At 38.9% G+C, this 22,288-nt stretch overlaps 2 pseudogenes; both read left to right on the forward strand.

The window, feature by feature from the left end:
• The first annotated feature begins 8,736 nt into the window (after window positions 1-8,736).
• LOC127433223 (protocadherin alpha-13-like) lies at window positions 8,737-12,417 on the forward strand (annotated as a pseudogene).
• A 2,580-nt stretch (window positions 12,418-14,997) lies between these two features.
• On the forward strand, window positions 14,998-18,844 carry LOC127433224 (protocadherin alpha-3-like; annotated as a pseudogene).
• The last annotated feature ends 3,444 nt before the right edge of the window (window positions 18,845-22,288 follow it).

Consider the following 22,288-nt stretch of genomic DNA (forward strand, 5'->3'; position numbering starts at 1 on the left):
CCATCATCATCTCTACTCTCTGTTTTTGACAATTTCAGTTCCAGTCCAAAATCAAACTGTTGAAATCTCTGGTCTTTCAGAGAAACCATTGCTTTAGAGACAAACATTCAATCACTGTACCAATGCTGCATGTTGATGCTGTAGTAATATTCTTATTGACTCTGTATAGATAATACTGCTCTGCTTCACTCTTTTTGAAGCAGAGAGCCGACAGAAAAAATTTAAAAGATGTCACTGAACTGCAGTTGCTCTTTTGCACCACCTTTTTGTAATATTTCCATATTTTTCCATATAAAAAAACTATTTGTTTTATATCAGTTATTACTGTCAAGTGTCTGTCTTAACTCCTTGCGTCCACAGACGTCACTCGGCCACGCCCCCATGACCACATACCTGCCCGACTCAGTCCGGGGAGCCATCCTGCATGTGACTTACTCCCGCCCAACCATTTCTAGAGAGGAAATCTGCCACAGCCATTTGCAACCCCGTCTTGTGGACCACCTCAAACTTAAAAGGCTGGAGAGCTAGATACCAATGGGTGATCCACGCATTGATATCCTTCATGCGATGGAGCCACTGGAGCGGGGCGTGGTCCGAACAGAGGGTGAATACACGCCCCAACAGATAGTACCAGAGGGTGAGGACCGCCCACTTGATGACCAAACACTCCTTCTCTATCATACTGTACTTAATCTCCCTCAGTGAGAGTTTGCGACTAATGTACAGCATGGGGAGCTCCTCCCCCTCCGCCATCTGGGACAGTACCGCTCCCAACCCCCTGTCCGATGTGTTCGTCTACATGATAAAAGGGAGAGAGAGAAGTCAGGAGAGTGCAATAACGGCCCACCACAAAGTGCAGCTTTCACCCGCGTGAACGCCTGCTGACATGGCTCTATCCACTGGACTGGATCTGGTGCCCCCTTTTTAGTAAGATCAGTCAGCAGGCTGGTGATGGTCAAATAGTTAGGCACAAACCTACGATAATAGCCAGCCAGCCCCAGGAACTGTCTCACCTCCTTTTTGGTCTTAGGTCTTGGGCAGGCTGCAATTGCTGTGGTCTGATCAATTTGGGGCTGCACCTGTCCATGACCCAAGTGGAAGCCCAGATACCGTTCTTCCACCTGTCCAATTACACATTTCTTGTGCCGCCCATCTCAATGACTTCAGGACAGCCTTCAGATGCTGCAGGTGCCGCTGCCAGTCATTAATGTAAATAATGATATCGTCCAGATAGGCGTAAGTGGCGTACGGTCTAAGGATTCTTTCCATGAGCCACTAAAATGTAGCCGGGGCCCCGAACAAACCAAAAGGAAGGGTGACAGATTGGTGTAAGCCAAACGGTGTGGAAAATGCAGTTTTTTCACTGGGCATGGGAGTTAAGGGGATCTGCCAATTAACCTTTGTCAAATCCACTGTCGAATAAAAGCGAGCTGCGCCAACCAATCGAGTAGTCCATCAATCCGAGGCATTGGGTATGCATCAAATGTAGACACCACATTGACTTTTCTAGAATCCACACAGAACTGGACTGAGCCGTCACTCTTCGGAACCAGCACCACCGGTCTGGCCCAGTCACTGTGGGATACTTCTGTTACCCCCATATCTAGTATGGCCTTTAATTCTTCCCGAACCACTTTTTTTGTGTTCGGATAATTGGTAGGGACGACTGCGTACCATCCTGGGGTGGTTTCAGTGTGGTGCTCTATGATATTCATACAACTGGGAAGAGGCGGGAACACGTCAGAAAATTCTCCTTGCAACCTGGCAACCTCCGTAACTTGTCAAGGAGACAGGTGGTCTCCGCAAGTGACCGGGGTGACTCGATCGGTGGCTTTTAAGTTCACCTCTGATCCTCCCTCCTCCACATTTTTAGGAGATTGAGGTGGTAAATCTGACGTGCTCCGCCTCTATCCATTCATTAACCTCATAATCGATTTCCCTGACTCGCCGTGTGACCTCAAAGGGCCCTTTGCCTCTTGGTGAGTAATTAAGAGCTCGATGTGGGAAGTCATACAACGATTTGTCCCAGTACAAATTCCCATAACCGAGTACCCCTTATACAGCCGGCTTTGACATTCTTGAGCCTGGAGCAAATTCTCCTGTGTTAATTGCCCCAGTGTGTGAGTTTTGCTCTCAGGTCAAGAACATATTGAATTTGCTGTTTGTAGGTCCCTCCTCCCAATTTTCCAATAGGACGTCGAGCACGACGCGGGGTCGACACCTGTATATAATTCGAGTGGGGAGAACCCCCATGGAGGCTTGCGGGACCTCTCGTACTGCAAATAATAGGGGCTGGAGCCACTTGTCCAAATTTCGAGCGTCTTTGTGTGAATCATATTCTTTAGTGTTGATTAAATTGTTTGACCAAGCCATCCGTTTGGGGGTGGTAAACGCTGGTCTAAATCGATTTAATCCCCAATAATTCGTACAGTTTGTGTAGTGTACGTGACATAAACGCTGCACCCTGATCAGTGAGGATTTCTTTCGGAATCCCCACTCGGGAGATTATACTGAAGAGTGACTCTGCAACACTACATGCTGAAATGTTGCGCAGAGGTACTGCTTCTGGATTTCGCATTGCTTAGTCCACCAGAACTAACACAAAGTGATGCCCATGTGCCATCCGCTCTAATGGCCCGACGAATTCTTTCGAAGAGGACCTCGATCAATGGGAGGGGGTGCAATGGTGCTTTTGGGGTGGCCGTGGGATTCACCAACTGACATTTATGGCTGCACGAGACGGTATTCTGCACACCACCTATGAACATCCCCATGAATGCCAATAGAAACAGGCCATCAGACTGTCTAATGTTTTTCTCTGCACTAAGTGACCTGACATCGGATTATAATGAACCATCTGGAATAACATTTCATGACGGTTCTTGGGTATTAACAATTGGGTTGTATCCACCTTTGTCTGAGCATCCTGCGTCACTCGATATAACCGATCCTTAATAATTGAAAAATACGGATATGTGAGTGCAACGTCTGGCTGGAGGCGTTGACCATCAATTAATTTCACTTGATCAAAGGCATGCCTAAGGGTCTCATCTCGTGTCTGCTCCAGAGGGAAATCCCCAGCAGGGAATCCTCTATGGGCTGGGGAAGACGAGACTTCCCCCTCCCTTACATCCTCCTGACGTGGAGCTGATGTAGACGGCCCTGGATTAACCTCCCCAACCAGCGAGTCACTCACCACACACCGATATGCTTTGTTGCAGGACCCATCCACATACATTCCCCTTAATAAGGTAGTAAATGCCGGTGTAGTGGTGGGGGCGTGGTTGAGCGCCGGCTTGTGAATGGAGAGCGAGATCAGGAGATGAGAATGGTAAGGGTCATCACCAGGCAATGATTGTCTCTAACAGCTGTCTGTCATTGCAGTGAGAGTGGAGATGGGTTTTAAGAGCGAGCCAGATGCCAGTGAAGGGAGAGAGAGCTGAGCTTCCACTGTGTGTGTGAATCAGAAACGAGTTCTGCTGAAGACCCCTCCTGGTGTACCAAGCTCTGGAGCACCTGCCGGTCCTCCACTTGAGCCTGGAAGAACACCTGGAACCGCTGCTCCTGTTCTAAATGCAGCTCAAGCAGAGACTGATGTTGGGCTTGGTGGATACTGGCGAGTGTCCTGAATACTTCAGCCAGCAGTGAGGACTCCATGACAGCGTTTTCTTCCTCCTAATCCCGGGTATAGGCACCACTGTGACAGGTTCTTAGCTCTCCTGTAAAGGAGGAAGTGGGAGCCGGATAAACAATCCACGTGAGTCTTTGTTAATACACACTTTTCTGTATTTTCATCACTGTTTGCTTTTCAGCACAATATGCGCACACACACACACAGCTTCGTGCGTCTCTCTCTTCTCTGGTGGACTGGACTGCTCTTTTCTATCACTCTCAGCTCTCATTGCAAACACAAACAGCTGTCAGAGATCATTTCCCACAGGTGTCAATCCTTACCATTCTTTCTCTTGTGGCCTCGCTCTCTACAGACGTCGCTCGGCCACGCCCCCATCACCACACATAAGTATTCTCAGACATCTTCGGTCTCTTAGAGCCAATATTGCAAATTATGAATTTTGTTCCTATGATGTTCTGGTGGACTGCACTGTTTTTTTGATGTTCTACTTTTAAAAGAAGAAACTAAGGTCAAAGTGTTAATTGCAATAGCATGCCAATAGATTTTTTTGCATAACAGAGAATTTCTTTCTTTTTCCTCATGTAGTCATTCTTGTAGGCTACAATAAGAACATACTTTAGCCATGTAGTAAATCCTTATTAGTAAATAAAGCTAATAAATATTTAATAAAATTATAGCAAATATAAATTACTTCACATTTTCTTCCATTATGATGAATGATTGAAGTTATCCATTGTTGTCTTTTGTCAATAATTAGTTAACTAAAGAAGTTTTTTTTTTTAATGTTTTTTTATTGTAATTTTAAGATATTTAACATTGGCAATATGTAGCATATTTAGATAAATATGGACAATAAATAAAAACATTTTTTGACCCATATATTTAAACTAGGGATTAAAATTTTTTTTTTTTTTAAATAATAAAAAAAATACGAAGATTTCTAAATGCAAAAATTAGTCCACATCAAAGACACCATAATTACGGGATTTCTGATGTAAAAAGAAAACATGCTGTGTGAAAAATATAGCCAACATTTGTATTTATTTTCAAATCTAATTTAAAATACAAATAAGCATTCCTTAACCCTAAAACCTATAAGGTCAAACATTTTACATTTTTGAAATGAGATTTAAATGAATATTATGAAAAGATCTAGATGTACAGAAAATAAAATGTTTTTTTTTTTTTTTATATATATACACTATATTGCCAAAAGTATTCACTCATCTGCCTTTAGACGCATATGAACTTAAGTGACATCCCATTCTTAATCCATAGGGTTTAATATGACGTCGGCCCACCCTTTGCAGCTATAACAGCTTCAACTCTTCTGGGAAGGCTTTCCACAAGGTTTAGGAGTGTGTTTATGGGAATTTTTGACCATTCTTCCAGAAGCGCATTTGTGAGGTCAGACACTGATGTTGGACGAGAAGGCCTGGCTCGCAGTCTTCGCTCTAATTCATTCCAAAGGTGCTCTATCGGGTTGAGGTCAGGACTCTGTGCAGGCCAGTCAAGTTCTTCCACACCAAACTCGCTCATCCATGTCTTTATGGACCTTGCTTTGTGCACTGGTGCGCAGTCATGTTGGAACAGGAAGGGGCCATCCCCAAACTGTTCCCACAAAGTTGGGAGCATGGAATTGTCCAAAATCTCTTGGTATGCTGAAGCATTCAGAGTTCCTTTCACTGGAACTAAGGGGCCAAGCCAAGCTCCTGAAAAACAACCCCACACCATAATCCCCCCTCCACCAAACTTCACAGTTGGCACAATGCAGTCAGACAAGTACCGTTCTCCTGGCAACCACCAAACCCAGACTCGTCCATCAGATTGCCAGATGGAGAAGCGTGATTCGTCACTCCAGAGAACGCGTCTCCACTGCTCTAGAGTCCAGTGGCGGCGTGCTTTACACCACTGCATCCGACGCTTTGCATTGCACTTGGTGATGTATGGCTTGGATGTAGCTGCTCGGCCATGGAAACCCATTCCATGAAGCTCTCTACGCACTGTTCTTGAGCTAATCTGAAGGCCACATGAACTTTGGAGGTCTGTAGCGATTGACTCTGCAGAAAGTTGGCGACCTCTGCGCACTATGCGCCTCAGCATCCACTGACCCCGCTCTGTCATTTTACGTGGCCTACCACTTCGTGGCTGAGTTGCTGTCATTCCCAATCGCTTCCACTTTGTTATAATACCACTGACAGTTGACTGTGGAATATTTAGTAGCGAGGAAATTTCACGACTGGACTTGTTGCACAGGTGGCATCCTATCACAGTACCACGCTGGAATTCACTGAGCTCCTGAGAGTGGCCCATTATTTCACAAATGTTTGTAGAAGCAGTCTGCATGCCTAGGTGCTTCATTTTATACACCTGTGGCCATGGAAGTGATTGGAACACCTGAATTCAATTATTTGGATGGGTGAGCGAATACTTTTGGCAATATAGTGTATATATACCATGGAAGTGGTATTTGGGTCAATGACGTGACGCTCATGTTTTTGTCCGTGTCTAATAAATTATTCAAAAATACATTACAAATGCAATTCACACAAAACAATTACTTGAATACACCTCTTCTATGATGAACATGTTTTCAATTACTGAGTTCAAAGTCATTTTGATATTTTTTCAACCCTCCAGAGACTTTCGGTAGACATAAAGCGGGAAACAAAAAAGGCAGAACGAACCTGGAAGAAAATTGGTCATGAAAAAGATTGAACACAGACCACACACCAGTTAAAGCAGTTTGTGCTTGTACAATTTATTAATATGCAATTTTCCATGAGCAATTCGATTTAACACGGTGCTGCATGGGCTGAAGGGGAATTCTGCGGACTCCTTATTGTCAATACCAACCTTCATGACAGTGTGTTATACATCTCAATGGCACTAGTGGGGGCTATTTAACAAGCTTTTGGTTGAAGTTACTGGGGCCTAAACTACAGACACTTGTTAGAAGAGAAATAGAATTAAAAGCACATGAAGAAGTATTGCATTGAACCTCAACATGCAAGACACTAAAGCCTTACATTAAAAGTCGAGAACCATAAGTAATGAGGATACTGTTCTCTTACATGGCCTTACAAAATGTAATTTTGTTTCTCCTGTAACAATAAGGATAATCAATCATTTATTAAAAAGCATAACTTAATATAATGACCTAATTTACATTCCCAATTCAACGTTACATTTTCAGCTGTTATGAGTTTTGCGAACCACCCACAACCACAGTATTCTTGAGCAGTGTCCTTGAAATTGAATGCTAGTTGAAGCTGTGTATGGATGCCCATTTTTTAGGCCAAAATAATAATAATTTACTAAATTCAGATTAACACACTCATATTAGCAGTCATCAATGCTGATCAGTGTTAGGTAAATTACTCAAAATAAGTAATCCACTACAAATGGCTAATTACTTATCTAAAATGTACTAAGATTACAGATTACTTTGTACAAAAAGTAATCACATTACTATTATTTCACTTTTAAGCTACTTTCTAAATCACTTTTCTTAAAAAGTTTTTTGTTTTCTGCTCAAATTCAAAATTTCTATATTTTTTTCATTCATTGTCGCACACCCATCAGCTGTCAAAGAAACGCTAACAGATGTACATATGAATTCATATTTTAATTGTATTACACATGTTACTTTACGGCAAGTAATGTATTTAAAAGTAATTATTTTAATTGAAAGTCAGTAACTGTAATATGATTACAAGAATTTAAAATGGAAAGCATTACACTACTTTTTTGACTAAAAAAAGGTAATTTTTACATTGTAATATGGATACGGATACACCCAACAATGCTGCTGATGGTGTCATATTTTACATTTTACATTTCAAACTTATCAAAATCCAGATGTTGGAATTTTGTCAAAACATATACTTTTCTCTACAATTTAAATTATTGTAGAATATTGTAGAAACTCTTGTTACATATGCCACCACTCCAAAGTTTGGACACACCTATTCATTCTTTGTTATTAGCCTACTGTTTTCCATATTTTAGAATAATAGTGAAGCCATTAAAACAAATGGAGTATGTAACTTGGAAATGTAACCAAGGACTTAATTCTGAGAGTGGATGACCTGGAATCACTTGGGCTTAGTATTGCTTCAGGGTTGTCTATTAACGATTTTGTAGTGAATTTTGTGTAATTATGAAGTAACCAACTGTAATTAAATTCAGTTTTGAAACTTAAGATTTGTCGATAATTTCAGAGTAGGCACAAATGTTATTTGTCTATAAAATTATTTTCAAGCGTTTGAGCAAAAGCTTTTAGATTTGAGATTTATAGGATTTTAAGAAACAAAAATTCAGTCTAATGCTTCCAAAATTTTGACTGGTATTATGTATCTTATATGACCACATGGTGGCACTATCTACTTGCAAATCAAAGAAAAGTCACGTTACTATGGCTCTCCATCTTACACGTACAGCCAGTTGAAGAAGGCAGATAAAGATCATGAGGATTTTTCTTTGACCAGATTTTGTAATACATTAGCCGTCTGAAACTAATCAAAGGCTTTAGATAATGGCATCGTTCAAAAAGGCTACGTTTGTATGGGTTCTCTCTACATTTTTGCTCTCCTATCTAGCTGGGAATGCGATGTCGAGGCAAATGGTTTATACGGTGTCCGGGGAGGTGAGTCCGGGAACATTTGTTGGAAATCTAACCAAGGACTTAAATCTGAGAGTGGATAACCTAGAATCACGCGGGTTTAGGATTGCTTCAGGGTCGTCTAATAATTATTTTGCAGTGAATTTAAAAACTGGTGCTCTCTGTGTAAAAGAAACCATGGACAGAAAACAATTGTTTCCCAATATTCACACTTGCACAATAAGTTTAGAGGCCATTGTTAATGATCCTTTGAAAGCATAGAAGTGAATATATTGGATGTCAAAGATAACTCGCCTCTTATCCCAGAGAAATCACAGTTTATACGTTTATCTGAGCAAACATTACCGGGAACAAAATTCCCCCTGCTGAGCGCAGAAGATCCAGATGTTGGAAGCAACTCGGTTACCGCATACAAAGTCTCAAACTATCCCTTTTTTTTTAAAAACTTGAGGTGAATACAGAGGCAGATAGTCCTTCTATGCTGGTGCTGCAAAAAGATCTGGACAGAGAGAGGCAGTCTACAATACACTTGACTCTAACTGCTATCGATGAGGGAAACCTTCATTGTCAGGCACAACAAATATTATTATCATCGTTTCAGATGCAAATGACAACGCACCAGCATTTTTCAAGGCAATGTACAAGGCGCAGGTCTTAGAAAACGTGCCTATTGGCACCACTGTACTAAAGCTTAATGCCACTGATCCTGATGAAGGTCTTAATGGTGAAGTTGTGTATAATTTTAAACAAGGCCAAAAAGGAATAGCATACAAGTTTGCCGTCAACAACAGCACGGGGGAAATATCAGTTACTGGAACTTTGGATTACGAGGAAATTGCTGCGTTTGAGTTCCGAGTGGAGGCCTGGGATAGGGGCCAGAGTCCTCTTGCATCACACTGTAAAGTCCTTGATGAGATACTTGACGTCAACGACAATGCACCAGACGTAACAATGTCTTTGCTGTTGGACAATGTAAGTGAAGATGCAAAACCAGGTACTGTAATTGGCTTTATAACGGTCCAAGACAGGGATGGTGGTAGAAATGGAAAAGTGCATTGTTCCATTCCCAAGGACTCTCCTTTTGTATTAGAGTGCAACCAGAGGAAATACTACTCACTTTTAGTTTTAAGGGAAGCCCTTGACAACAGTGGCGATTTTAGTGGGTGGCCTGTGGTGGCCTGGGCCACCCCTGAAATCTCATTGGCCACTCTGTGGCCACCCCAGAACTGATTGGTAGTTCATCATGTTCATCAACACAAGAACGAAGAACCAATAGAAACACCTGTCAATCAAAGATGACATCTCAGGTCATTTGTTGATTTAGAGCCACACTGACACAGGGTCAGTTTTATATTTCTGACCATTATAGTAGTGGGGGGACTGAAGCTGTGTGAGCTGCTCTTTGATCAGTGGGGAGAGGGGCAGGCCGCGGGTGGCCAGGCAGGTGTCGCGGGCAGCGGGCGCCATGTCTGGAGTATAATGGTCAGTCAGAAACACGAAGCTGATACGAGCTAGCGTCTACCTCCAACTTCCAATGAGTTGACGACGTCGATTTGTGGTCAGAAAGAAAGCTGTTATTTGAGAGGTATGTTCATCTAATCTAACGTTTAATTTATCCCGAATTTCCATGTGAATGTGAAAACATTTTTTCATTGTTACAGTAGCTAGGTTAAAGAGTAAGCTAGACCCTACACCACATTCAACATGTTATCTTTATATTGACATGAAATATGAAATGCCATGTTTTCTGATTTAATGACGGAGGTGTGTAAAGCGTTTTACAGATGTATATGTTCAATAGCTGAAGTTATATATATATATGGCTAACCTGTGTGTTTGTGCTGTGACTGTACTTTAAGTCTTTACATGAGTTATTTATGAGCTCTTTATGTGTATTAGTGGTCAGTCAGACCAATAAAATCTTCACAATTTTTATACCTTATTTGACATTTTAAATATGCAGTGGCAGGGCAAATTGCACTTAAATGAGGCAAATGATTTAACTAACTATTTTATTTGGTAATATTCAAAGTAATTTAAGCTATCAAAACATGTGAAAAATAAACCTGTGTAGACACTGTAAGTTTTGTTTTTTACTGTATTCAGAGCTCAATCTGCAATTTTGGGGTTTCCAGACAGACACCTATAAGCCCTCGTAGCCAATTTCACACACTGATTTGTACCCAATTTAACAATATTTCTGCTGGACAGTGCAATTATAGCTAATAAATGAATGAATAATTGATTGAATGATTGATTGAATTGCGCCTCAATCAGTTATCACCTGTACTTGTATCTTTTTATGACTATACACTACACCTGATGTTATACGCAGATTAATTCTCTACAATGAGAATAGCTCTTAAAAATGTGTAACTGACTTTTCCTAAACAATTACTGATTTAAAAATGGATGTTATATTAAAATAACCAGAGATTCCCAGAAACTGTAGTAGGTTGAAATAGAACAGGAATAGAAAACTGTCAAATGTCAAAACAACAGTCTGATATTGAATACAAACAATTCAGTGAATGCTAACATGAGTTTAAGAATTCATTTATTCTACATGTGTAGATGTTGAAGCAAAGCAATGCGATATTTACACATTTTGATCATGTGCCATTCATAAAGGTTCTCCTGGTATCGCCACCCCACTCTAGGTCTGTGCCACATCTTGGCCACCCCAGTAAAAATGTCATGGATACGCCACTGCTTGACAGAGAAACAGTTGCACAGTACAATATTTCAGTTACTGCTACGGATGAAGGCACCCACCTTTTTCAAAAACTTTAATACTAGCTATTCATATTTCTGATGTGAATGACAACGCACACCGATTCCAAGATTCTATGATCAATATTTACGTAAAAGAGAACAGCCCAGCAGGTTGCCATATAACAATCTGCCCAAGACAATGACTCTGATGAAAACGCTTGTGTGACTTACGCATTACTTGACAGTTCCAACATGCCTTTATCGACAGTATAAACTCTGGGACTGGTGAGATATACAACATGCAGACCTCCAACTATGAGCAAGTAAACACCTTGCAGTTTCACGTTCAGGCAACAGACTGGTGTTCCACCCCTCAGCAGTAATGCGACTGTAAACGTTTTTATCCTCTATGAGAATGACAAAAGTCCAGTTATTATGCCGCCTTATTCTGAACCCGTAACCATTAATACAGAGAATATTCCCTACTCTGCTGAAGCGGGATACTTTGTAGCAAAGATCAGAGCTGTGGATGCAGACTCTGGATATAACGCACTATTGTCTTATCACATTACTGAACCCAAAGGAACTAATCTATTCCAAATCGGAACCAGCACTGGAGAAATAAGAACAAAGAGATGAATGAGTGACAATGACTTAAAAACTCATACTCTTATTATTACAGTGTCTGATAATGTCTATGGATGTTGTGGTTATTGAGAGTATAGATGACATAAAGACGCCTGTCAGTCAAGTTCCAGTTAAGGAGGAGAGTTTTTCAGATCTGAATCTGTATCTGCTCATCGCTATTGTCTCAGTGTCAGTCATCTTATACTGAGCCTCATGCGGTTTGACAGCAGCAAAATGCTTCAGGACAGACGGCAGTTTCAGCAGGTACAGCACTCCAGTGATCAGCACATATCCAGACGGGAGCTGGTCGTTCTCTAAATCCAAGCAACAGTTTGATGTGTGTTTTTGCTCAGACACAGTAAAGAGTAATGTAGTAGTTCCCCCCTCACCATTTCCGCTAGTAGATGCGGAACTAATCAGCATTAATGAAGGAGATGCTTTCAATCAGACTCAAACACTTCCAAGTGCTCCCAAGGTAAGATCTTACAGTTTGATCAAATCAAATAGTAACGTACCAAATAAGTAAATTACAACATTCACAGACATGATTATAGAGGACATCAAACATTGGTTTTAAAATACATAAATCTGTAGAATTTATCAATTACAATTAAAAAAATTTTTTTTATATTGTTGTATGTTACTTTTTCTATTTTTGTGGTTTCATGAATCATTTTGTGCCTCATAATTGTTTTTCACACAATTTAATAGCAGGATTTATCTTGTAGTCTATTTGGCCCTGCACAACAATATCCCCAGTTTCAGAAATCAGTGAATAGACTCTGCTTTTTTATGTTTCCATGTTCAGCTGGAGTAAAGAATCTCACTGTTTGTGCCTTCATCCAAATCAGTAGCAGTCAAAGAGGTGACTTTTGTACCGACAGGAACATTTTCTCTCATCTTGATCTTGTACAAAGATTTACTGAAGACAAGCCAGTTGGCATTTATATCCATTACATTCACAGTTACACTTAATGATCCTGTCATTGAAGGCTTTCCCCCATCGACAGCTGTGAGTACAAGATAAATTACTGATTGCTTTTCGTGATCTAAAGGTTTTTGGACCACTAATTCAGCAGAAACACTCATCTCCTCACTTTGTACACCAATAGAAAAGTGTTCGTTCTTGCACAGTTTGTAATCTTTGAGGGCATTAATGCCAATGTTGTTATCTTCAGCTACAGGAAGGTGAAATCTAGCTCCTGGAACAATATCCTCTGTAATGTTTATAGTTATAAGGCTATCCACAAAAAAATGGGGCATTCTCATTAACATCCAGAACATTAATTTCAAATTCGATGAAGACTGTGAGGATTTTTAACTATGTCCTACAAATTCAGAGCACAATGCTGATGAGCGACGCATAACTCTCGGTCAATTCTTTCATTCATAAACAGCGCTCCCATTTTAAAATTCACGTCAAAATATTTACTTAGAATAGAAGATTCCCATAAACAAAAATAGAACACTATTCCGATGTCCCATATTTGTTTTTTCATCAAAGATTTATTTCAACTAAAAAATAAAACTGTACATTTTTGTCCCGTTGCTGTCTGACTGTTTGTCACATATATACCTTCTAGTTTTCCCTTCACTAAACGTGGTTCCTATTGCCAGGATTGGGAGGGTTACTTTTGAAATGTATTCCACTACAGATTACAGAATACATGCTGTAAAATGTAATTTGTAACATATTTCATTAGATTACTTAAAGTCAGTAACGTATTCTAAATACTTTGGTTTGCTTCTTCAGCACTGGTAGATTTTTTCACTTGATTTGACTATAAAAACTCTGCCAGTACAGTAAGACAAAATACACTTGTTAAAAATACATTCTCTGAAAAACCTAAATATCTTATGCATTGTTGTTTCTAAAACAAGATCAATCAAATTGATCTTGTTTTAAGGATTTTTAGATATTTTTACAGGAAAACAATACAAAAATTATTATCAAGAATATGATATCAAATATCAAAGGTCTTACTAGAAAAAAGAAATTATGATCCAATGCGAATTTTCTTGATAAAAAAATATGATCGTATTTGGTAATGTGCATGTAAAATGGCTAGAAATAGCATTTTAGCTTAGTGTAAAGCTGACAACTTAAACAAGGTTTATTTCTATTTCTTCTTCTCCATACTTACTTCAGACTTACTTCTCTGTCTGCTCGTATGAATGAAACACATCATAAGAAAGTGTTTCACAGCTGTTCAAATGCACTTTGGATCGCATCATTTATATGTAGAAATGTTTTCCATCTGAAAGGACTAAATATTAAATGAAACAAATGACAATAAAATGCAAAGTAATCTCTTCAGTAATCTAACTACTTTTTGAATGTAACTTTATTCTAATTTAAATTGTAACTGTACTGGAATACAGTTACTTATATTTTGTATTTTAAATACGTAATCCCGTTACATGTATTCCGTTACTCCCTAACCCTGCCTATATGTTGCACACTCGAATAAACTGAGTTCCTACCTTTAATCTTGTCAACTGCTTTACATTCAACAGGCATTACCTCGCAACTCCTCTTACACACACACACACACACACACACACATATATATATATATACACAACAGCACTTGACTACTCGCCTCTTCTTCCAACCCGCATCACCTATAGGTGTTTTGTAGACTATTAAAACTCTCAGGTCAGGGTGACTTTACATTAAGATAATTATTATTATTTTCTGTGTGTTTTTTGTTTTTGGGAGCTTTCATGTATTTTAGCTGTAGGCTTTCATTTGTGCCACACATAACCACACTTAATCCGCATGGTGTCACTGCAGACCGCAACACTTTAATAATTTTCCACACCGTCTAAACCCCGCCTATAATTCAGATGTGTGGCATGCTACAGATTTAGATGCATTTCACGTGTTTCCGTGAGGCTGATTTTTTTATTCTGAGTTTACAGAGTTTCGACATAGCTCTGATCATTACAGTTATTTGATCACCTTATCTCACGCAGAAGTATGGCTGACAGGAAGGACTTCACATTCCGGCATTTATTTACCTTCTGGTTTGGATTGTGTGTTTCAGCGCCTGTGGAATGTCAGATTGTCTACTCCGTGTCCGAGGAAGTACATTTCGGAACTGTTGTCGGGAATGTGGTGAAGGACATGAATTTAATCGCGAACATTTCAACTCGTTTTTGGCATGAGGACGATATATTTTGATGTGAATCTGAAATTTGGCGTCCTATATGTGCATTGAATTTTGAGGCGATAGTAAACCACCCTCTTAGTCTGCACCGAGTGATAATTAATGTTCTTGACGTAAACGACAACTCTCCCACGTTCCCTGTAGAATTCCAGATTTTGAATATTACTGAATCAGTGCAGCAGGGAGCTACATTTTCAGTGGTTAGTGCACTGAAAATCTAATACATGACCGCTTTTGATGGAGGGAAGCCGCCTACATCTGGCACATTACAAATTATAGTAAATGTTTTAGATATCAACGATAACGCCCCAGTGTTTAGTAAAACCATTTATAAGTCAGCGTGACCGAGAACGCACCGCGAGGAACTAAGATACTTAAAATGAATGCTACCGACTTGGATGAAGGTCCAAACGGTGAAGTAACGTATCTGTTTAGCAGTCATGACCAGGAAAATAATCTCGATATATTTGCAATCAGACCTGATACAGGGGAGATTGAAGTAAAAGGAAATATTGATTTTGAGGACAGAGCTTTAAATGAACTCAGAGTGGAGGCCCATGATAAGGGGCTTTCACCAATGACTGCTAACTGCAAAGTACTAGTCGAAGTTATGGATGTTAATGATAACGCACCTGAAATTATAATAACGTCTTTGCTGTCTTTAAGATGCGAAACCCGGCACTGCTTTGGCTCTCGTCACAGTTTCCGACAAGGATTGCGGAATGAATGGGAAAGTGAGCTGTAAATTGCTCGGAGACTTGCCTTTCAAACTTGTGTCTTCCTACAAAAACTATTACTCCGTCGTTTTAGAAGGCCAGCTCGACAGGGAAAACATCTCCAAGTATAATGTTACCCTCACAGCTGTAGATGAAGGAATCCCATCTCTTTCCAGCACCAGTGTGCTTTATGTTGAGGTTGAAGATGTGAATGATAATGCTCCCCAATTTAATGATAAAATTATAAATATGTTCGTGAAATTAAATACACCCGCGGGAACCCTCATTCACACGGTGTCAGCAGTTGATAGAGATTCAATTAAAAAAGCCGAAATTTCTTATTCCATTGTAGACAAAACAACAGGCATGCATTTAGTTAGTGTTAACTCATTGACAGGACAGCTGTATAACTTACATTCTTACATTCTTTCAATTTTTTATTTTGCCTCCTTACTCTGAACCCGGATCAGTTAACAGAGATAATATTCCATACTCTGCTGAAGCGGGATACTTTGTAGCAAAGATCAGAGCTGTGGATGCAGACTCTGGATATAACTCACTATTGTCTTATCACATTACTGAACCCAAAGGAACTAATCTATTCCAAATCGGAACCAGCACTGGAGAAATAAGAACAAAGAGATGAATGAGTGACAATGACTTAAAAACTCATCCTCTTATTATTACAGTGTCTGATAATGGAGAACCGTCACTCTCAGCAACTATGTCTATAGATGTTGTGGTTATTGAGAGTATAGATGACATAAAGACACCTGTCAGTCAAGTTCCAGTTAAGGAGGAGAGTTTTTCAGATCTGAATCTGTATCTGCTCATCGCTATTGTCTCAGTGTCAGTCATCTTATACTGAGTCTCATGGGTTTGATGGCAGCAAAATGCTTGCAGATGGAAGCTGTTCGTTCTCTAAATCTACACAACAATATGACGTGTGTTTTAGCTCAGACACAATAAAGAGTGGTGTAGTAGTTTTCCCGTCGTCGTTTTCGCCAGCAGACGCAGAATTGATCAGCATTAATGCAGAAGACACGTTAACACTCACCCAAGGTCTTCTTGGGAAGGTGAGCACTATTTCTGACCTTGTAACAAACAGTTTGACATTTTGGAGTTTATAAAGTAATGAAAACTTGACTGGACACAGGCCCGGTTCCAGATCAAAATCACTGAGGGTGCTTCTGATAATAGTGGGGGTGCTCTGTATAAAATGGAGACGTATCGTAATTACACATAAAAAAAGCTTCTAAATCAACGTAAATAAAATATTTCTTAATGTACGAACATTTATTGCTTCGTTTTTTTCTGTGCATGATCTGTGGCTGAAAATGACAGCAAAATGCTGCGCCTGCAAATTAGGTGATACTGATATGCAAAATCATACACGTTTTGATGCAGGGATTTTGTGTGTTCGCTGGATTCAAGGAAATCTGCTTTGCCAATATACAGGCTTTCATCAACTGAGCATGGGTGTACTTGGTACAGGCCAGGGGCCACATCAGCCTTTAAGTAGAACATGGAAGATAGAAGATATAAAGTTCTGCATAGTTCTTGCATCTTTTAAGCCCAGAAATAGTAGTGCACTCATTCTAATGCATGATGCATAGTTGGTGTATACAGTGTATAAAGTGTATACAGTGACTGATGGGACTATTCTGCAATTGCCTCAACAAATAAATCTTTTCTATCAGGTGTTAGAAAAACTGAATAAAGTAGAGTATAATTATTAATTGTGCCTAGCACCCTCACGCACCCCTGTAGAACCTGGCTTGACTGGACATATGGAATTCACAATATTAATTATTTTCTTTGTGCTATTGTTTTAATGGAATATTAGTTGGCATTTCAGATATAACCAGGCTTAAGGCCCCCCTTAAGGAAATGTATTTATTTATTTTTATTTTTATTTATTTTTTCCCTCTGGACGCAAAGTGTATCAAGATTTATTTTTATTGAATATTGATGGAGCAACATAATTTGTCAGAAAATAAATTAAAGATGTATTATTATTATTATTATTATTATTATTATTATAAATAAATAAATAAAAGGTGGGGAGTGGGCCTTTTACCCCAAATAAGTAAAAACTTATTGTCAACTTATGCAAATATGTTTCAGACATCTATTCATGTATAAACAAATTAATCCATTAGCCATTGTGATTGGATCAGTCAATGTGAGCCCACCTTGAACATTATTCATGACCAATACATTCCCTCCACTTGAAAACTTGAAAAGCATTTGATTTATTCACCTTGAACAAAACTGAAAATTATCAATAAGTAATTTGTCTAAAAATAAATGTGATAATTTCAGGGACTCTCATTATTAGCTACATAAATTTACAACATTTAAAAAATAATTAAATGTTAGATCACATTACCTCAGAATCAACCTTTAAATATTGCATGGATCAGGAACATTTTGAAGTGTATATTGACAAACTGTGTTTCGGAAAGTGCTGTGGTAGTTTATGTTGCTGATAATAAAATCAAATGTGCCTTTTACCCCTGGGGGCATTTAGCACCGTTGTATCCTATTTATCAGAAAAAAGATATATAAGTAAAGCAAAACACTGGTCCAGCTGGCTTTTTTGGCCCACTGCTTTATTCTAATTTATACTGTAGGTTACTTATTAATATACCATGCTAAAATGTAGCCTAAATCATGCACGTCTGTTGAAACATGCTGCATCGCACTTTGTTTACTTCAAATACATGCTTTGAAATCTACATGATTTAACAAATCTTTGCCCTTTCTCCTAAATAAATGAAGAAAATAAATAAATAAATACAAATACATAAATAAATACATTAAAAAATCTTCAAAGCTGCCCTCTTTGTGTAAAATCAAAGTGACAAGATGTGGTTTTTCCTGTATCGTTTACTGCAGCTAATGTTGCCCACTATAACCCTCTCTGATCCGCTAATTTTCTGTGCATTGGAGTTTCAGCACCAACAGTGCTGGACAGCGCCACCTCACTGCCAAACAGCCTCTTCAACAGCTTGATGGTAGTTCTGTTGTAGTTTCGGACTCAATATTTAATGATTTTTTATTAATTAATCAAATCTTTTTTGTTATAACTTTTATGACATTAAACTGTAGTTGCAGAAGCAATCAGTTCCTTCTGCCCAGATTACAGATTTTAGTTAGTACATTATTGAAGATAGAGTTTTCATGTAGAAGTAAAAGAGTCACTAAATTCTTTGTTTTAGCACTTGCATTACATTCTCGCAATGACTGTAGTGATGTTCATGGATTTATCAATACATACCATACACAGTCCAAAGGCTTTTAGGCTTCATTTTCTAACTGTCAATCTCTCCCTCTTTCTCAGTATTCCTAGTAGCTTAGTCTCATAGTTAGTTGTGCCCCTAGAGACTTTATTTCCCCATGTCATTGACAGAGGACAGGCCTGTGGAAATTTCTGTGCAGTTGGGTCAGTACTAGGTTCTGCTTCGCCCAGCTGGCTGAGTGAGATGGATTAGAAGTCTGTAAGTCTCTTGGCTGCTGCAGTCCCACCTGCATTATACTGAGACTTCTCAAGCCCCCTCTCACTCAGCACATTAATAAGAGGGAGATACTGCAGACTCTATGAATGAGAGACTGAAGTTACTACTATGGCCTTAAATGGATAGTTCAAACAAAAATAAAAATTCTATCATCGTTTACTCACCCTCGTGTTGTTCCAAAACAGTATGACTTACTGTCTATGACAGGCTCAGTCACCATTCACTTTGTATCTTTTTTCCATATCAAGAAAGTGAATGGTGACTGAGGTTATCAGTCCCTAATATTCTGTCTAACATCATCTATGGTGTTCCACAGAAGTAAGAGAGTGTTATGTTTACAGTATATCATATCTGTTTATATTGTTTTAATTCACCCTCTTGTTCTTGTTCTTTCTATGTCTTGTCCCTTTCATGTTCTTTCTCATGAGTTTGGCAGATGGAATAGTGGCTCCTTGGAATTTTACTCTCCACTCCTGGGAGTCTTCACATGAGTGTCTGAAGTTTCCATTTAATATAATAGACATTATTCCTTGTAGAGTTTAAAACATGACATTCAGCATTCTTGTCCCTTGTAGTGGAAATTAGGTGTATATTTGGATTGTGTAGATTTGAGCTGTCAATGTATCATGTTCTTTCATCCCAGAAGCTGCAAACAATTTCCACTGCTGCTCCCCAAGCTAATTCTAAATGACATTTAATATTACTGCATATCACTGATTTTATCACTAGAATACAACACACAGCCAGAGATACTGTCTTCATATTTTGCCAAACTTTGGCAGTTTTTTTAAAGTGAGTAAACCAGTAATATTATTTTCCAAATATTTAATCTCTGTCTGATAATTTTTGATCACCTTTTGAAAGGCAGATGGCATTTGGGGCAGCGCACCTGCATGCAGGCAAACAAATCGCATTTATGTTTGACAGTTACTTTATATCTCTTAGACACCACTGACATACTAACATGATTTGAAAAAAAAAAAAAAAAAATAGGAATGTCAGTGAATTCTTGGTAATAGATTTAGGTGTGCCACATGATATGAAGGTTTGACAGAATCTCACTTTTGTTTGATCTCACCTTGTATTTGTCCTAAATCTGTGTGCACATTCTTCCCCTGTGTGAGTCACAAGGTCTGTGTTTCAGTTACGACATTACTACTGTGAATTTGTGGTTTATGGGCAAACTTTAATGTATATTTGCTGAAATTAATGCACCGTTAATATACGACAAATGATAAGTCTATTTGTGCTTGTGCATTTTATTCATTAAAATACATGCTTGGCAGAGTCACGGATTTGTCAGTGCTTTAGCATTGTGACAAACTATGAGTCATAGTACAAACAGTCTGTGGGTAAATACAGAAGCTATCATCGCTTCAGTGTTATTTATTGTGAACTGACTGTAAACAGCTAAGCCTGTTGTCTGCACGCTGTGAGACATAAACAGTGTGCATGCTTGACTTCTGTTTTTATCAGACAGAGAATGACATAAGCCATTTTGTTAGGTCACACTGGCATTTCTCTCCCTCTGGCTGTATCAGAGCAAACAGAGGAGCAGAGCACATCAAATAGATTGCAATGAATGACAAATTGTTTCACAAATTCCCTATTTGTTTTCAAGAAAAATCCCACAGGTTATTTAAATTCCCCAAAGCTCAAATTTGTGTCTCTGATTGATCTGCATATTTTCCCATTTCAAGAGGGCATCAACAAGGATGCTGCAGTTATAGATGATCTCTGTCACCAAAAATATGTCAGAATGTTCAAATAATATAAACACATGTGATTTGTAGCTTTGTAGAGATTCATTGTAGAGTTTCCAATTTTTGTTCAAATGAAACACTGATACTTTCAGCAAAGCATGTAGTGCTTCATAGTGCTATAAAATGTTACATTTATTTAGATCACCTTTTATTTGTATTTGCATGTGCATGCTGATTTACAGATCCATTTTTCGTGTTCAATTGCATTGCTCATTTTCAGATGCATCTCCCAGATTGCTGGGTCTAGCAATAGAAGGAACATTTGATGCCCTGCAGATGGGTGGGTCGTGTCTGCAGAGGGCTGCAAGTGGCAGAATGATTCAAATGCACTGAATGCAGAGAGGGAGGCTGTACAGTATATGGCTTGCTATTGCCCTCTGTTGGCTGAGATGGTTTCCTGAGATCCCTACTATAAAGTGCTTATTTCCCGCCTCGGCCAGTAGAGGTCTGGCTCTTTCTCCATCTTTCTCAACCATTTGAGATGCCCCATCTCTCTCTCTTCCTTTTTTACTGTCACTTTGTGTTACATGTAACATGCCTGCAGCTCCCTTGATGCTTTGTCTCACACATTTCTTGTACATCCCTCCCTCTCCTCTCCTGTAACACTCTCTTATGGCAAGGCTTCTTTCTTAAAGGGACAGTTAATTGGATAAATAACCAAGAATACAATTACAGGTGCCACAATTAACTAATCATGAAATGCTTCAGTTATAGCAGTCCATGTAGGCCTACTCATGATCCATCAAAATCTTTGAGTTAATTTTCTATTTAACATGTTTTTAAAGCGGTTAAACATTGTAAACAAGTCTGTTGCTTGCTTATGTATATTTAAAAAAATAAAAATTGAATAGAACCTTTGTTTTTCATGCTTTTAAGAGGGCCAGTGTGAAGTTAACCTTATAGACACTGCCTTGTTTTACTGATTAAACAGCTATAACCTCCTGAGACTCCAGTGGGACTGCTGTATGCATTTTCCATTTCCCTTTTTGATTTGTAACTAGTAGCACCTAATAAACATGCAAAAAAAAAAAAAAAAAAATCTAGAGCAAATAGTTTTCCTAAAAATTGATGTTCACATACGTGGACAGCAGGACTAAGTTGTGAATTTTAATAAAACCAAGCTATAGAAAGTTAGATTTTTTAAATCAAATTGTTTATTATGTTTCCAGGGGTGTTGATTATTCATGTTTTTGCATAATTACTTCTGATTCAAAGTAATGGCCAGTATCATCCACTCACTGCCAATCATGTTAAAAATAAAACTATACACTATAAATTCTAAATCTATATGTATGTACTGATTACCATTGTCCCATGTCTGCCAAACATGTTGAGTGGTCCAAACATCATCTACAACCTGAAACTGAATTTTTGATAGGAAGTTTGGATTGAATGCACTTAGCTGTATAGAGAGCTATATGATGCTCCCTTGTTCCCTATTTAGTGAATGACTTAACCTCCAGTGTGCTGTCTGTCTGTACTGGTCTCAGAACAGTTCGAAATGCAACTTATTTT

Source organism: Myxocyprinus asiaticus, chromosome 43 (genome assembly GCF_019703515.2).
Source record: "Myxocyprinus asiaticus isolate MX2 ecotype Aquarium Trade chromosome 43, UBuf_Myxa_2, whole genome shotgun sequence".
In the NCBI taxonomy this organism is placed as follows: Eukaryota; Metazoa; Chordata; class Actinopteri; order Cypriniformes; family Catostomidae; genus Myxocyprinus; species Myxocyprinus asiaticus.